The sequence below is a fragment of the Cupressus sempervirens genome, chromosome 10 (assembly GCF_028749045.1).
Source record: "Cupressus sempervirens isolate cs-2001-9-10 chromosome 10, ASM2874904v1, whole genome shotgun sequence".
Classification (NCBI taxonomy): Eukaryota; Viridiplantae; Streptophyta; class Pinopsida; order Cupressales; family Cupressaceae; genus Cupressus; species Cupressus sempervirens.
In genome coordinates, this window is record NC_143127.1 from 531,202,055 (window position 1) to 531,222,603 (window position 20,549).

At 33.3% G+C, this 20,549-nt stretch overlaps 1 pseudogene; it reads left to right on the forward strand.

Annotated features, from left to right (window-relative positions):
- The first annotated feature begins 655 nt into the window (after positions 1-655).
- On the forward strand, positions 656-9,819 carry LOC149534984 (uncharacterized; annotated as a pseudogene).
- Positions 9,820-20,549: the final 10,730 nt, after the last annotated feature.

Consider the following 20,549-nt stretch of genomic DNA (forward strand, 5'->3'; position numbering starts at 1 on the left):
TGGTGTATGGAAGTGATCTATCAAGTTAGAGAACTCTATTTTATCTCTAAGTCAGATTAACTCCTTGAGTGGATTTCAAGTAGTTTGTTGAATTCTCAAGTTGAGTTGATCTCCTTAGAGTGATAGTGGAGCACTATGCATCAAGTGGTATCAGAGCGAGAGAAACGTCTGGGATTTGGAGGATTGAAAGCCCTTTGTTGATGCTTGGAGTTGAAATATCCTCCTTGAGTATTCCAAAGTGGTGGCTAAAGATCTAATTAATCCTAGATTGGTGAGAAGAGATGGCTTTGATGAGGAGTGAAAGAGAAATTGTTAAGGCATTGAAGGAGTACCTCTATGGTGATAAGAAGGAGAGAGAAGAAAGAGAAAGAAAGAAGAAGAAGCTAGGAAGCAAGAAGAGGAAAGGTTAAAGAATCTTGAAGAAGAGTTGGACAAGAGTATTGTGAAGTGGGAGAGGATAGCATTACTTTTGGAGCAAGCAGCAGATCAAGATGAAGAAGTTGAGCAATAGATCATTCATGAAGAGATAGAGGACCCTAGGAGAAAAGAGGTCCTCGAGGTTGAATCAGAGATTGAAGATGAAGTTGCTGATAAAGGAAAAATTGGCTCAAGTCATGAAGGGCTTAAAACTAAAAAAAAATTGCAATTATGGGAAATGGTATGTCCTTTGGTGAAGAATGAGAATGAGGAGCATGATAGCATGGTTGTAGAGGGAGCCAAGATGACCAAGGAGTTGTCGATATGCCAAGGAGAAAGGCATGAGGGGGAAAACCAACAAGAGGTGGCAGTAGGGGTGAATAAACCTGCTTTTGGGGTCATGAGTGTGGCTATAAAAGCAGCCATGGATGCTAAAGATAGTTTGGATTGCCTAGACAAGAGGCATGATGAGAAAGATGCATTGGTCTCTATGAAGAGAGACTCAAAACTTGAAGAACATGAAGAGTGGGAGAATGCAGCAGTAGTCTCTTGGTATGAGGCTAAAGAAGACATGAAGATTGATGATCATATTTTGGTTCACTTTTTGCCCATGAGAGGCAATTAGATTTTATGGATGTTTGAGCACTTGTTGGAGCAACATCATGCTAAGATGCCATGGATCCTTCATGTGGATCTCTGATTTTTCCATGCAATCATGTGTCATTTACTTAGTTAAATTTTCTTCTATCTCTAAAAAAGGACAACTCTTGCCTTAACTTTTATTTCTCTATAAGTACCAGAGTTCTGGAAGGTAGCAATAGTTTGCAGTTCTTATGCACAATAAAAGTGTACTGAGGTTCTTCTTGTTGCACCCTTAAATGAGTTGAACTATTTTCTAGCCAATATTCACTGGACATGATGGAAGCTCTTAATTCTTTTGTACAATTAGGATGTGCATTAGGTTACAACATGTTTTCTTCGTTACCAAAAAGTGGTTGAGGCATGGATGTGCTTTTTCTGGAAAACCTATGAGTTTATGTCCATAATATCCATGAAGGTCTACTGGTTCGACTAATAAAGGACAATGAATTTTTGAAAAAAAAATGATATTCATCTCGAGATTTAAAAATTTGTGAATCTTTAGCATTCAAAACTTACTGCAATTTTTCGCTAAATACCCTTGCACAATTTAATTGAAAATTTGTCGCTTGTTTTTTTTTTGCTGAAAACCCACACTATAACCATGTTTTGCCTATTGACGGGATGTCATACATGTTATGCATAACCGAATTGCATATTTCCTAAGTTTGATAATCACATCAGTCATTTAAATTCCCCTTTAAGACATTTATTGTGAGATGAAATCACTAGAAACAGATTAAACCTTTGTAGCACTATAATTCTCATAAAAATGCAAATATTTATAGCTTAGTCTGAAACTTTGTTTCTTTTATCAGCATTTTTAGGCCTACAAAATCTTTGAAGTGTTTTTTAAGAAGAAGAAAAAATGTTTAAAATCCATCTACAGTATGTACGCTTAGTATGCATTAAACAGGAAATCATGATTCAATTAAAATGGGTGGCTGGAATGTATCTTGACAGATTAGATGGAGAATTCACTGTCCACCTTCATCATGTCAACATTGATTGCGTCCAATATTATGCATTCATAGCACTGCAATATGGTTCATTAACCTAGGTGCTTCATTTCGGTTGAATGTGTCAGAATATGTGTGGTTGCCTTTCCTTGTCCCCGCTAGTATCAAATCTTAGTTGAATTAGGTTAGTCTTGATTACTGATACAGAATTGCTTTCAATTTATTTTGATATTGATTGCATGTTTCAGAAATAGAAGGTTGGTGAATAAAATTTCCTACAATTTCCTACTTTCCAGATTAGCGAACTTAAGGAAGGTTCTATCAAAGCACATTGGTATCAAAACAAATATAAATGGAAAGAGTACCTGTCTATCATAAAAGAAGTTATGTGCAACCTAAATCAAATATTCTAGCAAACTAATATATATGGATTTTGGCAATCATGGACTTGTCCTTAGATGGTTTTATTTGTTCTCATCTAACTTTCAAAGCCATGGAGGCATATTATTTTTGAACCATCAGGGTGCTTTCCAGGGTACATGTTTACTTTTACAACAATAGTGTACATGGATTATAGATAATTTCAAAATAAACCTACTAATTAGATTCTGTTGGGTTTGAAAACAATTATGCCCTGGCTAATGTGTATTTAGGATTAGAAACTGCTTATAAAATTCTTGCTAGGAAATGGGAAATTACTTGTGACTTTTTCTGATAATGGAAGCTGTTCATTTCATTTTAGTAAATTCTATATTAAAACATATTCTTATTATTCTAGATTTGGGCACTATCGAGGCAATTTCAGATTACATGATTACATGTTTTTTGTATTTCTTGCAGACTGCTAGAATGAACAAAGAGATGATATATCATAGTCAAGAATATTTTATACTTGAAAAATGATGGCATTTTAAATTGAGCATACTAGAAAAGAAACTGAGAAATGATTTGCTTTTGTTCGTAAATTGTTTTGGCATCTCCAGATAGAGGATTAGGAGGGAGCATTTGGCAAAGCTATACTGTATGGATGCTGATACCTTGTAACTGTAATAGTCATTTTTGATAGATCTAGGAACATGGACATTAGATGCAAGACAGCATGTGGCAGAGCCAATGAGGTTTCTCTATTTCTTTCTGACTGCCCAACTAAAGTGCCTAGATATGCTTTACTTGATTCGGGTCAATCTCAAGCAGTTAATATTCCTATAATACAGCTTTGAGTGACAAGTGAATTTTTTCATGGCACCCCAAATTGGAGTTGGGAGAACTCCTCCCTTATTGTGACACACAATTCCAAAAATCAACAATCTCACAGTACTGACAAGAATCAAATAAGTCATGATTCTCTCCAAAGCACTTTGTCTAATAATTGTTCCTTTAAAGCCCAGTTCCCTAGTGCTGAGCATCTACAGCACACCACTGGTCTTGCGGTTCAGTTTTTCCCATCTGATAGAAGTTGGTTATCTGGTGGAAGCCCAACATAATCACAACTCTCACAAACATTCCCACCTAATATACCAAATTTTCAGTAAGCAGATGGTGGATGTAGTGACAATGAGAATACATTATGTTTGAATAATGCACTACACGAGTTAAAGACAGCACTGTTGGGCCTCGATAGGAATGATTCTAATAGCTCTGAAGGTAGCACTGAGGAGCACAAGATTGAAAAATATTCAAAGTGGAGCTTAGAAGCCTTAAACAGTATCACTGGTACCATGTACTCTGAACCAGAACAAGCAGAAGTACCTGGTGCTAAAGTGAATAATGGAGTTAACTGTGTGAAAGTAGAAGCAGTCAATGGCACACTGCTCAACTCTAATGTCCATAGTCCAAAAAATTCTTTGGAATCATTGGAAGAGAAAAAGGAATTGTTGGGACTTGAGACTGCACAGAATGATGTAAGACAATTGCTTATTGCATGTGCGAAGACTATTGTTGATGGTGATAAAGTTAATGCAGAGAAATATATTTTAGCACTGAATCAAGTGGTGTCTGTTTATGGTGATCCACTGCAAAGGTTAGGAGCATAAATGGTAGGTGGTCTTGTGGCGAGATTGGCTTTTTCTGTCAGAAATATCTACAAAAGATTAAGATGCAAAGAACGTTCTAGTGAAGAACTTCTTTCCCACATGCATACTCTATATCCATGTGAATTTTTCTCAGCTTGCCCACTAAGGCAACCTAACATCAAAAGGGACAAATGTTATGATAATGTTAATTTGTTAATTAGTTATAAGTGTTAATTTGTTTTTAAAAGTTGGGTATTTTATTGATGTACAATTAGACCCTCAAGAGGTTCAAACCTCTAGGAGAGGAATAATATTAATGAATCTCATTAAAATAAAACACAAAAACTCTCGAAGTGGATTGATCTGCTTGGAGGGAAAAGGGAAAAAGTTAAAATGGAATTTGAGAATTCATTTCATTCATTCTGAAAACAAATTTTTTGAGAGCAACAACTTTGTGGAGTAGAAATTCCTAGATCTATTATGGTCGGCGAAAGCCATTCAAAGTTGGGCTGCCCACCAGAGAGAGAAATCATCTGAGGGGAATGAATCTTCAGTTTTGCACAGGTTATCAGCCTTTAATTGTGGGAATAAAGGTAATTTATTGATTGGTTGGAGGTGACAACAGTGGGAAGCACTTCAATTAAGTAGATCAGAGACAGTCATTAACATTCGGGCCTTTGGAAGTCATTTCCACATCAAAATTGAATCAGACTAGTCTGCCATTACCATTTTGAGCACACGGGTATCAAACCTTAGGTGTCACACGGAGTTTCTTTTTGGTTTTGGAGCTCAGTCATCATCTTCATCAATTGGAAATTTCATATCAGACCCGGAACATAATTGTGGATTTGGATTTAGAGCTGGAAGAGGTTGAAATTGTTGTCCCCGACTTGTATACAGCTTGAGGTATGTACTTCAGTTATATTCTTGAATGAAAGCCATCTATATTGCTCTCTATTTGTTTATATGTTCATTCTCTTTCATATCTGCTATCAGCAAGTTCTTTGTTCTAGCATTCATCAAACCTCTGCAAAGTTTCCAGAAAAATATTAAAAACACAATTTAAAATAAAACATAGGAAAACACCAAAAGCAAACAAAAAACATTATAGAAAAATTTCCTTATTCGCTGGTCAAAGACAAATCATAAAACCAAAATTAGTAAATTTGTATCAAAATTCAGTTGGTATTTTTCACCGTCTTACAATAAATGTGTGCGTTATGGTATCTTTTTCATGTGAGAAATTTTTTTTACTGTAGAAATGAAATGGTAAGATTTCTGGTTTATCATTGCAATTAACATTTTTATGTGTTTTGGGCCAGGTTCCAGATTAGGATTGAAACATTGTAAGACGATACTAGTGATATAATACTATTACTACACATTTATGGATTTCATAATTTTGAACAATTGTAAAAAATAATGACATACATGTTGTACCATTGTCAATATTTATAGGATTAGTAAATCAAGGTTGTATTAAGAGTTTCAGTAATCAGGTGTGTCCTCACAAAAACATTTATCATCTTTTTGCATTCTATTGAGTTTATTTCAATTTCGTGAATAAGCTTGAGTGTCAAAAATATAAGCATTTAATCTGCATAGCCCAAAATATGGGAACCTGGTCACTAGGCCATATTTCTTACCACAAGGTATCAACTCTCATAAATATTTAAATGAAGGCCTCAAGTTTATATTTTCTGCATGCATGCAACTTTCATGGTTTGGTTGTAGCTCCCTTGGAAATGCACACATGAGAGACCATAGAATGGAAGGACATTGTTGAACATACCTTGATTAAGAGAATAATTTATTGAACGGACATGACTTGTCCATGATAGTATTTGAACATAGACTGTGATTTGGATTGAGCACATCTTTTCCCCATGAGCTTTGGTTGAAAGTTTGAAGTTGCATTGAAGCTCTATTCTTGTGCCAGGAGGTGTCAGACACATGTAATGGCCCAACTCTAAGGAACCATGCTATTTTGAAGCTAAGAAATTGTATCTGGTAGATTCAAGTGATTGTATTGCCAGATTGTTGAACTTTAAAGGATACTTTACATATTGTTTATAAGAGCATTCTCATTCTGCTGCGTGTTACTTCTACTAAGGTCAAGTGAGGTGATGCTATTGTTACTAGTGATTTTTAAGATAGGGATCTTAGTGAGAATTATTAGACAAATATTGGTAAAATATTAAATAATTATTTACAAAGAACAAAATCTTCTTTATAGAGATTACAACTGAGACATTTCTAAAAATACCCTAATCATGTCCTTAACAATTTGTTGGAAATTTGTGTGCTTAAAAATGTGTTGGACATTTGTGTGCTTAGTGGGAATTATTAGACAAATATTGGTAAAATAATAATTATTTACAAAGAACAAAATCTTCTTTATAGAGATTACAACTAAGACATTTCTAAAAATACCCTAACAATGTTCTTAACAATGTGTTGGACATTTGTTTGCTTAACAATGTGTTGGACATTTGTATACTTAACAATATGTTGGACATTTGTGTGCTTAACAATGTGTTGGACATTTATCTTTAGTTGCTAGATCTGTAGTCTTTTTGATGCACTATGGGCAGAAGCACCTTCTGGTTACCTATAGAAGTCTTTTGTCATCTTTCCAGCAGTAAGGTTTTGTAGTTATCAGATGAAGATTTCTCATTTGAAATGATCCACATATGGTGTGGGTGAACATTTGGAAGTCATTGATCAAGATGGTTAATTATTCATGGGTTATTCCTGTTGCATATGTTGCCAAGTAAATTGATAAATTCTTCAGAAGGTTCCAGCAAGAGATTAAGATGCCTTCATTATACAGACTTTGTATAATAGATTTTATGTGACAAATGGTTGAGATTGTCTTAAGCTCTCAAAGTGACATATCAAGTGTGGACCTCTCATAAAAGAGCCAAGTCACAAGCACATTCCAACTAGGTAACATAATCCTAGAATACATTTTAATGAGGTAGATTGTTGAAAGAGCACGGGACTTGGCTCTATTTGTGGAATCATGGGCAGAACTAGGTCAATTTTTACTTTGTTCCACATTCAAGGGATTTCTGGTTGGCACACAATCATTGTGGAAGGAGATTATTTACCACAGCCAGATCTTAACCATGGAGTATGTATAGCTTGCAAGGACCTAGCTCTGCTTCATGTTTTTTTTTAAATATGTAGGTAGATGCATGTACAATAATAGTAAAGTTAACACTAAAAATGAAATTGATTTCCTTGTGTTTCCTATTGTTTTTGTTCAATTTTAGAGTATTTAGTAATTCCCTGTATAACAAACAAAACCCTTCAATAAATAAAGAGCATGTCGCTTCAAGAAGGTTCTTTTCTAAAGAATTTGAGCATGTAACCAATTTTAAATTGTTAAATTTGTACTCTACACAAATCTATTATTTTTCATTAGCCAACATCTATTGAGAGCTCTAGGTAGCAAACGTGATGGAAATGAGCTAGCAAAAGCCATCAGATTTTTTAATTAAAGATTACACCATTAATTTTTTTATTATATTATCTAGAAATGGCCCTATGTTTGGAGGACCAAGCTTTGGTGCTGAATAGCAAAGGCCATTTGGATCCAAGTAAGCCATCAGTAATTTAATGTGTTTGAGTTGGAGGCTTCAAATAATGTATTTAGTAGAATCATTTGCGTTGCTCATGTAGGCTTACTGTGAGTGGTGGAGGCCACATAGGAGGACAAGGTGTACCTAGAAACTAGTGACCCGTGGGTGTAGCAAATATGAGAATACCATCCCCACAAGTTGGATAACATCCATATGGTAGGCCATCAACTCCCAGTGGAAGATCGTGACTTGTAGGAGGACATTCACCATTGGTAAGGCCATTCAATATTAATTTTTTTATTATATTATTTATATATATTATAAACATTTGGGAGTTTCTAGTAATCTTTTTAAGGAGAGTTGTATCATTGTTTAATATAGACATCAACTGTGATGTACAGGTTGGATCTATTGGTGGCCCCCAAATTTTAGTAAATGGCCCTGTTGAAGGGCCTCTTCATGTGTATGCTCCAATAGGAGGCTTTGCAAGGGTGACTACCCCTTCTCCAGAGCAAGTACTTTTTTAGATTTTTGTTTTTCTTTTTTGTATCAACCAATCAATATGATACATTTTAATTTGATAAGTTTTGACAAGGATTTGCATTTTTTGGTTGCCTATAGAAATGGTTTGGAAAGTATTTTGTTTATGACATTTGATGTTTTGGATGTTGTCCTTGACAGGGCTATAATTCATCTTCTTTGCAACATTAGACTCAAGTTCAAGGTTGGTTACCACCAGTACAAAAAACACACCAAATGCAGCAATAGTTGCAACTGCCATTCCAAAATCAAGGAAATCGCATTCACAGTTGCAAAAATTGCAGCGATTATAGAATTTGCAACAATATGGTCAACATGTGCAATCCTCTCAACTGCATAGCTAACAACCAACACAATCTCAATTACAAATGCAGGCCCAACCATCTTTACAAAAATATCATCAATAGGTGCAACAACACTCGCAACCACATGCCCAACAACCCACATAATTTCCTTCATAATTTTAGGCCCAACAGTCTTTGCAATAGTATGGTCAATAGTTGAAATCTTCACAACAACATGTTCAACAAACCCCATTTTTCCATGCACCAAATTATAGCAACCATCTAAATATGGACAGTTTCATGTTTCTCAGTCTCTAATCTAGCCAAATGTTGCTTCCTCTCTTTAGCAAATTCCTTCCCAAGCTCAGCAACTATCACAACAGAAACCCTCTAGTCAGCTATTACAACAACAGGTGCCTGTTGTGCAAAGCAATGTTCAACCCCAACAATACCTTTCGTTTCAATAGTAGATCTAGTTGCCTCTAGTACTAGCACCTTTAGCATAGGCCTCAACTCAATCCCAACAACAACCAATCTTGATGCACCCTCAGCAAAAGAAAGTGTAGGATAAATATTGTTAATAAATGTAATGACTCAAAGTAGTTCAATGAATGTAAAATATCTTAAGAATACTTATTCATGATTTTCATATTTTAGGGTTATTATCAAGTGGCTCTGACACAATAATCTAGATTGTAACAAGTCAGTAATGCATATATGACTTAGTTGTTGATTTATTTAGGACTATTAATGTGGTATAATATTAACATTGTGATATGTTTTTGATAAAACCATGGACATTCTTAGCTTAGTCACAAAGAATTGCGACAACTAGCTCCACCAGTGCACTTTATGTGTCTATTGAAACCAAGACTACTGCAATTGTCACACTAGTTAGTGCCCCCAGTTCTGCACCGCTAACTTGTGTCTGGACAAGGCATACTTCTCTAGAGGGATACAAGTATTATTATAATAGTGTGACAGGCAAAAACAAGGTTTTAAGCAACATTATTTTATTCAATCTTGTTAGCTTCACTTGAAACTTTGTGATTAATGTTAGACATTCAAATTATGCAACTTTATCAATAGAGGCCACTCTTTTCAGTTAAAATGCTATCATTTGAAAAAAAAAATATGATACAATTTCTTATGGTTTCCAATTTATGTTATCTTTCAACTAGTAGTCATGCTGAAAAAATTTGAGCAACACAAGCAACTACAGCATCCTCGGCTAGAACTACAACAACCTCATCAACAAGAAAAGCCTCAAATGCTACAATCCCAACAACAACAACCTCATATGAAGCAGTCCAATGCACAACAACAACCACAACTTCAACAAACCCAACAACAACATTAGCCTCAACTATAGCAACCTTAATTATCAACTATGAGTTTCCTTTTATATGATGTTTCATGTGGACCATAGTAGTAAAATATAATAGTAATTTGGTACTTAAAATTTTGATATTAATTTTTTACTCGGACCTTTTTGTTAACCAACAAAATATAGCAACTAAGTTTTCAATAATGTATAAACCCCTTTAGCCTCTCTGACATGGAATCTTACAAGTTGTCACCTCCAAAGAATATGGGTGGAATTAGTTGTCCAATTTTTAAAGATAATTTATTTTAACAATAGAAATATAATTCATGCCTATGAAACACTTTGCATGCTTATTTGTTCTCGTTGATGTGGCTTAAGGAAAATTTTGAATTTTTCTATATAAGTAATTATTGTTTTAGTGTTCTTGATACATTTTCACTTACTTCCTTTTGGCTACTGTTACTCCTAAAAATAAAATCTTTTGTGCCTTATCTATGTGCAATGTCATGTGGGCTTAGTAGTCACCATTTTATTTTGAAATTAAAAATACTTTATAATCAAAAAAATTCATCTGTTCTTGCCTTAAAAAATAAGCATTATTTTGTGTAACTACATGGTCAAAGGGTGGATGCAGAATTTGCGGTTGCAACTGCATGTTTGATGCATGACCTTAGCGATGTTACATCAAAATTTAAGGCAATATTTAAAATCATAAGTGGAAGAGCAATGCTTGTACCTAAATGCAAGCACTTGACTACACAAATATTGCAAGCTAAACAATCTAAGAAAGGCACAAAGTCTAATGTACTCCTTGCAACACTTGATATAACGAAAGATAGGTTTAAAAATAAGTTCAAGTCATCTAGCTTTGGAACTCCTAATGCTATACATAACCTATTATAGCTAAATATACTACTAAATATGCTACGAAATGTACTCATACAATGCTATACACATTGAATGATTATTCTTCAAAGGGTATTAGCTCAATGGAAGAGCACTTGCTTTTAAAGTAGGAGGATGGTGGTTCAATTCCATCATGCCCTATTATAACTAAATATACTACTAAATATGCTACTAAATATACTATATATAAAACTTAATATATGACTAAATCAACTTTCAAATTTATGACTAAATATGTGATTAAATATACTATTAATTATATGACTAAATGTGTGACTAAATCAATGATAAAAAATAGTGACTTAAATAATTCAAGTGACTAATAGTAGTTAATATCCAGTCATTTATAACACTACTAAATATACTACTAAGTGATTTTAGTCACTGATTTTGATCCGTGACTATAATATACTACTAAAAATCAGTCAAGTGGCTAATAGTAGTTAATACACAATCATTTATAACATTGCTAAATATACTACTAAATGATTTTATTCACTAACTTTGATCTGTGACTAAAATATATTACTAAATATACTATTTATTTAATAGTATATAAAGTAGTATATTTTAGTCATAGATCAAAACCAGTGACTAAAATTGCTCAGTAGTCTATTTAGTAGTGTTATAAATGACTGGATATTAACTACTATTAGTCACTTGATTGATTTTAGTCACATATATACAATTTAGTCAGATATTTTATTTTTTTGTACTAGTGATCAGATGGATGTGAATTCAACATTCTTGAATGGAATCTTAGAAGAGGAATATACATTGAGCAACTAGAAGTTTTCATAGATCCTAACAAAAGGGATATGGTTTGCAGATTACACAAAGCTTTGTATGGTCTCAAACAAGCCCCTAAAGCCTAGAATGAAAGATTACATAATTATCTCATAAAGATTGGTTTTCAAAGGACTAATGATAACAGTGGCCTATACATCAAAGAAGGACTAGATAAGAAGATAGTGTTGGCAGAAATCTTTGTGGATGATACATTATTTACTGGAAATGAGTAAAGAATTTGAAATGTTAATGTTTGGAGAGATTAAATTCTTTGTTGGCTTGCAAATTCAACAGATGAAGGATGGTATCTACATTACTCAATCAAAATACTGTAAGGAGATATTGAACAAATTTGGAATGGAAGATTGTAAACCAATTGAAACACCTATGTCTACTGGACATAAGCTTTCCAAAATGATGATTCCAAGGAGGTAGACCAGACTACATATAGATCAATGATTGGAAAACTTTAGTATGCAGTGCATACAAGACCTGATATTGCATCAGCAATAGGTATGGTGGCTAAATTCTTTGCTAATCCTAAAGAAAATCATATGATGGAAATAAAAAGAATCATGAGATATCTAAAAGGTACTGAATATTATGGTTTGTGGTATAAGAAAGAAGGCAACTTTGAATTGAAAGCATTCATTGATGCTAATTGGGTAGCAAGTGTTGAGGAAGAGCACTAGTGGTGGAGTATTCTTTCTTGGAAAGAGGGCTAGCATAGTGGACAAGAAAGAAGTAGAATTGTATCTCTCAATCTACAACAAAAGTAGAATATGTTGCAGTAGTAGTCAATTGTTCCAACATTGTTTGGTTCAAACAACAGTTGTCAGGTATGAAGGAGAGGATCGAGGACCTAGTTGTTATCTTCTGTGATAATACCAGTGCAATCAACATATCTAAGAATCTAGTGATCCAAGACAAAGAATATTGTAATAAAATATTATTTCTTGAAAGAATTGGTGCAATACAAGGAGGTAAGATTGGAATATGTAAACATAAAAGAACATATTGTAGATATATTTACCAAGCCATTAACTAAGGATTCATTTTTGTATCTAAGAGGTAAGCCAGGGGTCATTCCCTTATCTAAAGATCACTAAATAATATTTAGTGATGCATCAAAAAAGAATTTTGAAGATCAATCAAGTTGATGTAGTATTGACAGAGCAGATTGCATATGAATCAGTACATCAAGTACATGGAAAATACAGTAATTATTGTCTTTGGTATATGATGTCAAAGAGGGAGAGTTTGTCATATCAGAAATTAGAAATTTTGAGTCATATGTCAAAGATGAGAGTTTTTTGTCAGAAGGAGAAATTGCAGTCAGAGAAATCAAAGAAATCAAAGAGATTGAAGTCAGAGTTCACACTAATAGAGGGAGTTCTCATGGATGAGAATCAAAATGAAACTAAGGATATTATCCTTACTTCTATTTCTGCTCTAAAAATTTCTTTATATCATGAGATAATGTGTTGACATTAATGCCAAAGAGGGAGATTTTTGGATACAATCATTCAATTGTATGTTGTTTTTTATGTTACACAAATTTCAAGTCTTTTACTGAGCAATCAATGTCAGCTAAGCTCACTTGGGTGTTGAAGGAAAGTTTATAGGTAAACAGTATTAACTGAGTTTACTCACTTACCAAAGAAAAATTGGCATGGAACTAGTGTTAACTGAGCTCACTCGGTTACCAAAGTAAGTCTAAAGGAAAGTTCTTTCTGAGTTAGTGTTGACCGAGTTGGATTGGCTAATGAAGGATTTTCCTATATCAACACATTGGATCTGACTGTGTTGTTGGTTAGTTATAGCTGACTCAAGGGATGAATGTTATTTGTTTGAAAGTGTATTCAAGCTGACATAATAATATAAATCATATAAATATAAGGTTAAGTTGAGGATTTAGTAGGAAGAAGTATGGGATTGAAAAAGATAAATTAAGGAAGCGAATTGGAAGGATGTCAGAGTATTCAAGTTGACCAAGCTACTAACAACATTCTCATCAAGGAGGATCAGGGATTCAAGCTAGAATAGATATCTAAAATCAAAAAAGACAATTACATCAACAATCAAGTCAAGTCATTGTTACTCTCTAATAATTGCAGCAGTGAATCAAATCTCTTAACAGAGTTAGCCTAACAACTATTTTCCAAATCCTTTAACATGGTGGCATTTCTAGATTGAAGTGTTTGAAGAACTCTAAAAAGGCCACTCCTTATAGAATGAACTAAATCCTTTAACAAGGTCACACCTAATAATGTGTTTTGTAACTTTTAACAGGGTTGGCTCCTAACAAGGCTCACTTTAGAAGAATGAAAAACAGTAACTAGTTACAATTGCTAGTTTTCATAAATTGGGTTTGCACATTAAATCTCGGTGTCTCTTTTGTTCATGTGACTTTCTTTATGTTTTTGAAACTAAGTTAATTAATTTTAAACATGCTAAACATCTTGAGAAGTGATTATTTCAGTATTTACCAAGTGATAGTAATTCTTGTAGTGTAAATTGAGTATTCCTGTGTTAACTAAGTTTAATAAATATTTTAGTTTCAATAGAGTTTTGATTTTGTATTGTATTGAAATCTTAAGGGATCTTGAATTTTTTTTGTGGTAACTAATTCACCCCTCCCCTCTTAGTTAATCCTCTTATATTTCCAACAATCAAATGCTCAAATATAACAATGCATTACTATGAATGTAAAATAATCATTATTAAAGAAATATCATTTGACATCGTTATGAAAGCAATCACATTTACTAAGAATCCTTAAAGAAGCATTAACAAGTAAGTAATCATAATCATTAGAAAACATGTGAAATATAATCAACTATGTAATCATAAATGATATTTTGAAGTCATGAAATAACATCATACCATATATCTCTAAAACTACCACATGTATGAAATAGGCCTTAAAAAGTTCAATATATATAATATAAAGCAATCAATGGGTGGGCATTACATCCAACACCCCCTAGTATTAGGCATACTCCTGGAAGCCTGCTACTATGACTAGGGTAACAAAAGGTCAAAACATATTATTATTCATTTGCACTCCATGATTAGGGAGCTCTAAGCTACAAATCTCTAAATATCTTACAAAGGGGTTTGGAGGATTGCTCCAAGATCCTCAAATTCAAAATGTAAGAAGTGAGAATAAATTCAATTTAACCAATATAAGCACTTTTTACAAAGTGAAATATAAATTAGATTATTTAAATTAAATAATCTAATTGGCTTTCTTAACCCAAGTATATATGGCAATTCCAATTTCTTGAAATTTAACTACGAAAAAATAGTTGTTAAACTAAAACAAATTGAATCAAACACAAATTTCCCATTAAACTATTACAATGCAATAATTAATAAGTTTCATGACCACTATGGATTCCTAAATACGTAGACACACTAATGGGTCAAGTCACAAATGCATAATGAATTTGACTTTACTAATTAACAAGAGGGTTTATTATTTTAATTAATACGACTCATACAAAGAACACATTGTTCGATAAAATTAATTAATTATGTGTTGCCTTTGATGTTACACAAATATCATAATCATTATCAGTCAGTATATGCCAAGCTCACTCGGGTAGTGAAGATAGTTCTCAATGTCTACTGAGCATTCCTATGTTTGTCTAGTTCAGAAGGCAATGTCTACTAAGTTCACTCAGGTGTCGAAGGAAAAGTTGCAAAAAGTGAGTGTTAACTAAGCTCACTCAGGTGACAAAGGACAGTTGGATGGCCAATGCTAACTGAGCTGACTCGGTTGCCAAAGGATTTTTGTGAGTTTATAGTGTTAACCAAGCTTCTGTTGGTTAACAAAGGAAATCATCTTAGAGTTAGTTTCTACCGAGCAGGTTCAACTAATGAAGAGTTTTCTTATTTTTTTGTATTAAGCTTAATTGATTTATCTATTGATTCCAGCCAACTAAAGTAATGAATATTGATTATTGTAAGTTGTATTTGAGATGACTTGACAAAATGGAAGGTATAACTATAAGGTTAAGTTGTAATTTCAAAGTGTGTGAAAAAAAAGTGTGCAAGCAAAAGAGTGCAAGAGAATGTGTGAATTATGGTGATGTGATTGAAAATCTATTGATGAGTAGAGGAAGTGAATTTGAAGGATAAGCAGAATATCCTTGTGGTGTAGCAAAGCCATATTCAATCAAGAAGGATCAAGTACAAGTTAGAATAGAGATATGAAATCAAAAAATTAGTTACAGTGAAATCAGGTCATCTCGTTGTTACTCTCTAACCATTGTAGTAGTGATCTAAATTTCTTAACAGAGTTGGCTTAGCAATTATTTCTAAATCATCTAACAAGGTGGAAATTCCATTGAATTGTTCCCAAGACCTCTAACCAGGCCACTCCTAATAGGGTGATTAAATCCTTTAATAGGGTCACACCTATCAGTGTGTTTTGTAACCTTTAAAAGGGTTGATTCCTAACAGGGCTCACTTCAGAAGAGTGAAAATCATTAACTAGTTGCTATTGGTAGTTTTTCCCAAATTGGGTTTCCACGTTAAATCTTGGTGTCAAATGTGTTCATGTTATTTTCTATATGTATTTGCAACTAAGTTAAAGTAATAATAATCACATATAACATCTAAAGGTTTATATGTTAATCATTTATCGAGCTAATCTAGTTATTATCGAGTACAACATTTTGTGTGTTTACTGAGCTTCAGCAGTATTCGGTTATGTATTTGCATTTTGTACTGACATCTATGGGATCTGGGATTTATTTTTGTAGTAGCTAATTCACTCCCCCCCCCCCAAGTTACTCCTATTATATTTCCAACAATTAGTATCAGAGCTTTTGGTGCTTGTAGAAAAAGTTTCAAGGATCTAAGCTAAAGATCAGGATGTCTTACAAAAGAGAGATTCCCAAGCTGAATAAAGACAATTTCATAGCATGGCAAGGACTTGTGAGATTACATATGGCTACCATCAATGATTTAGGTTGCATTTATCTTGATGCTAAATATAAGACTCCCACTGGAACATTATCAGTTGAAGACATTGCTAAAAAGAAGAATCATAATATCATGATGATTGATATTGCCACTGCTCTCAGTTATGCTGAATTTGATGAGGTAAAGATTACGAAACTATTTTTGAAATGTGAAAAAAACTTAAAGATATCTATGGAGGAGATAAAAATGTAAGAAGAGCCAAAGAAGAAAGCCTTAGAGGACAATTTGATCAAATGAGAATGAGAGAAGATGAAAACATTGAAAAATATGTGGAAAGGATCAAGGCTAGTGTAAGTGAAATCAAAACATCTGGAGGAGACATCAAAAAGGAAATTGTTGTAAGTAAAGTACTCAAAACTCTTCTTCCCATCTATGTAATTAAAGGATCTTCTATTCAAGAAATGAGATGTAATCCAACTAATAAGATAGGGTTGGATGATCTAGTTGAAAGATTAAGAACTTTTGAATTAGACAGTTACGATAACTATGTTCCTGCTTCAAAGAATATTGAATCTACATTTAAAGCTAAAATATCACTCAAATAAAAGGGTAAAAAGTCAAAATCCAATCAATCAGGAAGTGAAGAAGATGGATCATCAGAAGAAAGTTCAGATAGTGATCTTGAAGTTGTTGAAGCCCTACTTGCAAGGAAGTATTCCAAAGGAAGAGGAAAATACAAGGGTAAAGTTCCTCTGATTTGCTTTTCCTATGAAGAAATTGGTCACATTGCTAATAGGTGTCCAAACAAAGAAAACAAGATGAAAAGAAAGGAAATAAGCATAAATACAAGAAGGACTCCAAGAACTACAAGAGCTTCAAGGACAAAGGTAAGAAATCTTGTTTCATAGCTAAAGATTCTAATAGCAGTGAAGATGAAATGGTATATATAGTTGTGAAAGATGAATCTAATGATGAAGGAGATAAGATGGCACTTATCTCTCATGTTAGAAAAAATGATATATGGATTATTGATAAGGGTTTCTCATATCATATGACTGGTGACAAAACAAAATTTGAGTATATGGAATATTATGATGGAGGTAGTGTAAGATTTGGAAACAATGAACTTTGAAACATAAAAGAAAAAGGATGTATCTTGTTGATTAAAGAACTTTTGTGTGATAATTCTTATTGGATTGAAGGACTAAAGCATAATCTACTAAGTGTGGCACAACTAAATAATAGTGGATTCAAGGTAGAATTCATGAATGGACATGGCAAGCTACTAGATGGAAAAAGAAATTTGATTGGATCTAGCAAGCAAACAAAAGGTAATCTATTTTATCTTGATCTCAATGATTGTTCATGTTTTATTGCTCAAGTAGAGGAAAGTTGGTTATGGCGCAAAATGCTATGTCATGTGAACTTTGATAATCTAGTTAAGATAAGAAAACATAAAAGAGTAAGAGGTATCCCTAGTTTGAAGAAGCATGGCATGGGTCTATGCAAGAATTGCCAAATTGGTAAGATGGGAAAGACAAGCTTCAAAAGAAAAGACTATTAGTTAGAAGAAGTCTTGGAAATTATTCAAACATACTTATGTGGACCTATTGGAATAGAAACTTATAGTGGAGAAAAGTTTTTCATTCTCTTTGTGGATGAATACTCTAGAATGATGATAGTAATGTACCCAAAAGAAAAATCAAAAGCCTTTCAAAAATTCAAGTGGTATCTGGCAAGAGTAGAAAAAGAAAGTGGAAAGAAGTTGAAATTCCTAAGATCAGATAGAGGTGGTGAATTAAACTTCCATGAATTCAACAATTTTTGCATTGAAAGAGGAATCAAAAGACAAGTATCAACCCTTGGTACACCATAGTAGAATGGTATAGTTGAAAGAAGAAATAGAACTATCATGGATTGTGCAAGAACCCTAATGATTGAAAAGAATGTTTCTCGGAAGTACTGGAAGGAAGCTATCAACACTGCAGTTCATACCTTGAATAGAGTTTAGTTGAAGAAAGATTCAAACAAGACACCTTATGAGCTATGGTATGGCTACAAACCTAATGTAAGTTAGTTGAAAGTATTTGGCAGCAAATGTTACATATTGAAAGAATCTAGAAAAGGAAAATTTAATGTAAAAGGTGATGAAGGCATATTTCTAGGATACTCTTATAGAAGTAAATCATATAGATGTTTGAATTTATCTACTCACAAAATTATAGAAAGTGCATATATCAAAATTGATTTATTTGTAGAAAAGAGTTAAGAAGAAAGCAACAAGGAACCTAAAGACTATAGAGGATTTCTTTATTATGAACCTGATACTCTACCAAATCTATCTAAAAGAAAAGAAGCTTTAAATCTTAAGTCCCTGGAAACTAAAATAGCTACCAAGTTTTAAATAGTGAAACCTGAGCTACAAGGACCCGAGTCACAAAGCTACTGAGCTAGTTCAAACTGATCGTGATGGACCTAAGTCACAGACAAAGGGACTCAAACTTGAAACTAAAATTCAAGAAGTAGATGGAGGAACTCATTCAAAGACCAAGGAGCCTCTATTAGCAAAATATGTTAGAAGACATCATGCACCTAATCAAATCATTGGAGAAAAATCAAATGGAATAATGATAAGAAGAAAATTAAAAGGTACATGTTTACTTGTTGAATTTGAACCTAGAAGTGTTAAGATGCTCTAGAAAATGAAAGTTAGATTGAGGCAATGAATAAAGAGATAGAATAGATAGAAAAGAACAAAACTTGGAGTCTCATTCCTAGATCCAAGGATAAAAATGTAATTGGTACAAAATGGGTGTTTAGAAATAAGTTGAATGAAGATGGAAAAGTATCAAGGAACAAAGCAAGATTGGTGTGCAAAGGTTATTCTCAAGAAGAAGGTATTGACTATGGTAAGACTTTTGCTCCTATAGCAAGACTTGAAGGTGTTAGAACTTCACTAGCATATGCAGTATATAGAGGATTTAAAGCATATCAAATAGATGTTAAATCTGCATTCTTGAATGGAGTTCTTGATGAAGAAGTTTACATTGAGCAACTAGAAGTTTTTGTAGATCCTAGCAAAGGAGACATGGTTTGCAAACTACACAAAACATTAGATTGGTATGAAAGACTCCATAATTACTTGGTATAGATTAGATTTCAAAGGACTAATGATAACAGTAGTATTTATATCAAGGAAGGACTAGATAAGAAGATTGTATTAGCATAAATATTTGTTGATGACACTCTATTTATAGGAAATGATGATTTATGCAAAGCATTCTCAGAAGAAATGAGTGAAGAATTTGAGATTTCCATGTTTGGTGAAATAAAATTCTTTGTTGGATTGCAAATAGAGCAGAATGAGAATGGTATCTACATCACTCAATTTAAGTACATCAAGGAGATACTGAAAAAATTTAGAATGGAAGATTCAAGACCAGTTGGAACACCTATGTCTATTGGGCATAAGCTTTCCAAAAATTATGATTCCAAAGAAGTAGATAAGACCACTTATAGATCAATGATTGGAAAATTATAGTATGTAGTTCATATAAGGCCTAATATTGCTCTAGGAGTTGGAATAGTGGCTAGATTCTTAGCCAATCCCAAAGAAAATCACATGATGGAAATCAAAAGAATTATGAGGTATCTAAAAAGTACTGAAGACTATGGTTTATGGTACAAACTTGGAGGCAATTTGGACTTGAAAGTATTTATTGATGCTAATTGGGTAGGAAGTCTTGATAATAGAAAAAGCACTAATGTTGGAGCATTCTTTCTTGGAAAAAGACTAGTATCCTGGACAAGCAAGAAGCAAAATTATACATCTCAATCCATAGCAGAGCTAGAATATGTAGGAGTAGCAGTCAATTGTTCTAACATTGTTTGGTTCAAACAACTGTTGGAAGGAATGAAGGTAGAGATCAAAGATCTAGTTTTCATATACTGTGATAACACCAGTGCAATCAACATATCAAAGAATCCAGTAATGCATTCCAAAACAAAGCACGTTGCTATAAAGTATCACTTCTTAAGAGAGTTGGTGCAAGATAAAGAAGTTAGATTGGAATATGTGAATATAAAGGAACAGATTGCAGACATATTCACCAAGCCATTACCTAAGGATGCATTTTTGTATCTAAGTGGTAAGC